Source organism: Emiliania huxleyi (genome assembly GCF_000372725.1).
Source record: "Emiliania huxleyi CCMP1516 unplaced genomic scaffold EMIHUscaffold_522, whole genome shotgun sequence".
Classification (NCBI taxonomy): Eukaryota; Haptophyta; order Isochrysidales; family Noelaerhabdaceae; genus Emiliania; species Emiliania huxleyi.
The window spans coordinates 22,419-27,094 of record NW_005198077.1 but is presented as its reverse complement, the minus strand read 5'-3'; positions in this window follow the sequence as shown (position 1 = coordinate 27,094).

Sequence of the window (4,676 nt, the reverse complement as noted above, 5' to 3'; positions counted from 1 at the left end):
TCTCCTTGGCTTGATTGATCGCCGCGCTGGCCTCGAAGAGCAGCCGGGCGATCTCGAGGTGGCCCTGGAAACACGCGGCGAACAGCGGCGTGGCGCCGTCGTTGCGGGCTTGGTTGATCGCCGCGCCAGCCTCGAGGAGCAGCCTGGCGATCTCGAGGTGGCCGTTCTGGCACGCCTTGAAGAGAGGCGTGGCGCCAGTGTTGCGGGCTTGATTGGCCGCCGCGCCAGCCTCGAGGAGCAGCCGGACCATCTCGAGGTGGCCGTTCTCGCACGCGACGAGCATTGGCGTCCAGCCGCCGTCCTTGGCTTGGTTGATCGCCGCGCCAGCCTCGAGAAGCCGCCGGGCGCACTCGAGGTGGCCCTCCTGGCACGCCTTGAAGAGAGGCGTGGCGCCAGTGTTGCGGGCTTGGTTGATCGCCGCGCCAGCCTCGAGAAGCAGCCGAACGCACTCGTGCTGGCCGTTCTCGCACGCGACGATCAGCGGCGTGAAGCCGCCATCAGCAGCTTGGCCGACCGCCGCGCTGGCCTCGAGGAGCAGCCTGACGATCTCGAGGTGGCCATTGTAGCACGCGGCGAACAGCGGCGTGGCGCCGTCGTTCTTGGCTTGGTTGGGCGCAGCGCCCGCCTCGAGAAGCAGCCGAACGCACTCGTGCTGGCCGTTCTCGCACGCGACGATCAGCGGCGTGAAGCCGCCATCAGCAGCTTGGCCGACCGCCGCGCTGGCCTCGAGGAGCAGCCGAACGATCTCGAGGTAGCCCCCAGCGCACGCGAGGAGGAGAGCGGAAGCGCCCCTGCCGTTCGTCGCCCCCACGCTCGCGCCGCCTTCGAGCAGCAGCCGCGCCGTCTCGGCCTGCCCGTGCCGAGCGGCCCAGGTGAGCAGCGTGTCCTGCCTCTCGGTGTCGAGCCGTGCGTCGAGCTGGGCCGCAAGCGACGTGGCGTGCGTCCCCCGCCCGGAGAGGAAGGCGTGCAGCGAGCTGGTTCCCTAGCCAGGTGTTTTTTTTTCTTTCTTCTCTGGCAATTGAGATAAATTCCTCCGCAGCGCAAACCCTGTCAGCAGAGTCCTCCTCGGGAATTTACGTAGGAGCTACAGACACTGAAAAAGAATTCAGACCGCCCTGTGTGGGGAATTTCGCTCCTCCGAGCTCCATGACCCAAGCGATTGCGATATTCGATCCATGTTCGATCGCACCGCGCTATTCACGGCGCTCACCTGCGTCATCGCTGCGCTGGCCCTGTTCGTCTCCGACCACGTTGCGGCCGAGGCAAGCCCCGCTCCTCGCAGGAGGACAGACGATCAAACGCTCAAAGAGCTCGAGGAGCGCATAGCTCTGCTGCAGGCACGGCACGAGCTGCTGACGGCAGAGAAGGCGGCTGCAAGACGCGAGCGTAGTGGAACTCGCCACGCCGCTGCCGGGGCGACCTGGCGCGGCGCTGTCGCCATGGCGCTCACGCTCTCCCTCGCGGCGGTCTGGCCTGCGACCGACACGCCGCTGCGCCATACCCGACCCCGTGCTCGTGTATGGAGCCTCGTCATACCCGACCCCGTGCTCGAGTCGCGCTTCACCGCGGCCGCCTTTCGCTCTGCGTACACACCGCTCGTCATCTTCCTGGCAGCCTGGACGGCGATTCATTTAATTCTCGCCGCCGTCTACCCGGCCGTCAGAGACACGGGCGTGCTGACGGCTTTGGCCGGAGCTGCGCTTGCCGTCGCACGATGGAGGCACCTCGGGTGCTTCCTTCCTGCCAACGCTTGCTCACTCCCTCACAAAGACCGTGCCTTCTTCACAGGGCGAACCGCATGGCGGACCAGCAGCGCGCGCGCAAGCTGTTTGGCGCCGCGCTGGTTGTGATGCACGCCTCGGCCTGGGCCGCGCTACTGCTCATCTTCCGTGTCCACCCGCCCGAGCCGGGCCACCCCGGCTTGGTGGTGGCTGGTGGGGTGCTGTGGTTCCTCGTCTCTTTCTACCTGCGCCACTCGGCCACCCCGTGCAGTCGCGCGCCGCAGTCTCCAATCCTTCTGTGATGAGCCTTCTCTGCACCTCCCACAGGCCATCCCGTGGCAGTCGCGCGCCGCCTACGCCGCAATCAACGCGCGAGATTCGCCGAGATGCGAATCGACGCGCAGAGCACGGGAGAGGGCGGCGGCGATGGCCCGTTGGGGTAGATGGAATACCCAAACTCGGATCGAGCCCGCCGCAGGCTCTCGGCAGCGCCGTGCTGCCGCAGCTGTCTGTGCTTGGCCGGCCAGCGGAGCCTCTCCTGCTGGGCGGACCAGGCTCCTGCTCGGCGAGGTCTCCCGAGGTCGCGGTGCCACCGCCTCGAGGTGTCGCGTAGGCGGAGCACTACTGCTCGGCGAGGCGGCAGGCTACCTCCTCGAGCGGCGCATGCGACTCGCCTTCCTCGAGCGAGCCGCCGGGCGGCGCTCTCCGGCCGCCGCTGCTCCGCCCCTCCACCCGTGGACGTGTGACTTCCTAGACACTTCCTGGACACCTCCTAGACACCGCTCCGCCCCTCCACCCGTGGACGTGTGTGCCCCCCCTCCAAGTCGCTCGCAGCGCACATCAAGCCAGCAGTCGCGCATTGCTTGCCCGCCCAGCAGCCAAGCGCCGCTCCCCCGCGCAGACCCGCACCGCCCACTCCCCAGCCCCTCTGCCGACTCGGCCGCCGCCAGGCTGCGCTTCACCGACCCGGAAGAGGAGGCCGTCTACACGGCCAAGGCCTTCCGCTCCGCCTTCCCGCCCCTCGTTGTCTTCCTCGCCGTCTGGGCGGCCGTCCACCTGGTGTCTTCCGAGAACCTTCCGAGAACCTTCCGAGAACCTTACCGCACGCCGCCCCGCTGGCCACGCCCGCTTACCACGCCCGCTGGCCACGCCCGCTGGCCACGCCCGCTCGCCAGATGGCCGCCAGTCTCCCTGGCCCTCCTCGCGCCACCCCGCTGCACAGCCACCCCGCTGCACAGCCACCCCGCTGCACAGCCACCCCGCTGCACAGCCACCCCGATGCCGCGTTTGCCGTCAGATCCTCGCCGCCGTCTACCCCGTCGCGATCTCCCCGCTGGCACCGGACGCTTTCCCGCACACGACGGCCCGGCAAGTCCTCTTCCTCGCCGCCTGCACGCAGCTGTCGGGCCTCATTGCGCGCTGGCGGGCAGACCGCATGCAAGACCAGCAGCGCGCCCGCGTCCTCTTCGGCCGCGCGGTGCCACCCCCTAGAACCCTACACCGCTGCCGCCGCTGCCGCTAGCCGCTTCTCCGAGGCGGCTCGTTCTACTCACACTGCAGTGCGCTGCGTCGCGAGCGCCGCCAGCACCGCTTCGCGCCCCACACCCGTCATGTCCAGGACACGTCGAGGACATGTCCGAGACATGCCCCACGCCCGCCTCCCCACCGCCCGACTCACACTGACGGCCACGCAGGTGAACGCGCTGACGGCCGTCTCCTACGCAGTCACCCTGACGATCCTCCGGCTCCACCCGCCCGAGTCGGCAGCCCCAATCTACCTGTTTGGCCTCTGCCAGCTGCCCCCCTCCCTGCTCGTCGTCTACCTGCGCTACTCGGTGCAATCACACACGCTGCACACCACAGCGGCTCCACCGCCCCGCCCCGCTCTCGCCTCTCGTCTCTCTGCAATGGCTCGGACCATTCCTTCCACCGTCGCCAGTGCCTCGAGACACGCGCATCAGGCCATCCCGGACGCGCACCGGCTGGGCTGGCTCGCAGTCAACGCGCTCGGCTTCGCTGCGCTGCCGCCGCTCACCGACATCGGCCGGCCCGGGGAGCCGCTGCTGATGAGCGGCGCGCTGATGCTCGGCGAGCCCTCGGTCACCTGATGGAGATCGCTCGAGATCACCCCCGAGATCACCCGAGATTAGGCGCGCTGATGCTCGGCGAGGCGCTCGGCTACGCCTCTGGCGCAGCAGCTCGGCTCAGCATGCCCACGCCCACACGCCCACGGCGCGCCGAACTAGGCGCTCGGCTACCTGGTGGAGCAGCGCGTGCGGCTCGCCTTCCTCGAGCGAGACGCGGCCGTCCTGCCGGCGCCGCCTTCGGCCAAGGACATCGTCATCGACCGCGTCCTCGGCAGGGGCGGCCAAGGCACGGTCTACGCGGGCCGCTGGCTCGGCATACACGTCGCCCTCAAGGTGACGCGGGGCGGGCAGACGGCGAGGCGGCTGCAGGACGAGGCGCGAGATACAGCCGAGATACAGCCGAGGTGCAGCCGAGATCCAGCCGAGATCCAGCCGAGGTGCAGCCGAGGTGCAGCCGAGATCCAGCCGAGATCCAGCCGAGATCCAGCCGAGGTCCAGCCGAGGTGCAGCCGAGATCCAGCCGAGGTGCAGCCGAGGTACAGCCGAGGTGCAGCCGAGGTGCAGCCGAGGTGCAGCCGAGATACAGCCGAGGTGCAGCCGAGGTGCAGCCGAGGTGCAGCCGAGATACAGCCGAGATATGGCTGCAGGCCGAGGCGCGCCTCCTCGCCCGGCCCTGCGGCGCCCCACAGCGCTCCTGCCGGAGCCTCCTCGAAGCTGTCCGCAGGCTAGGTTCCTCGCGCGGCTCCGCCACCCGTCGGTCTGCACTCTCTTCGGCGCGACGGTCCTCTCGGACGGCGGCGGCGCGCTCGTGCCCGCGCCGACCACGTCGCGGCGCGTCAAGCTCTCCAGTGAAGCTTCTCGGAAGCTT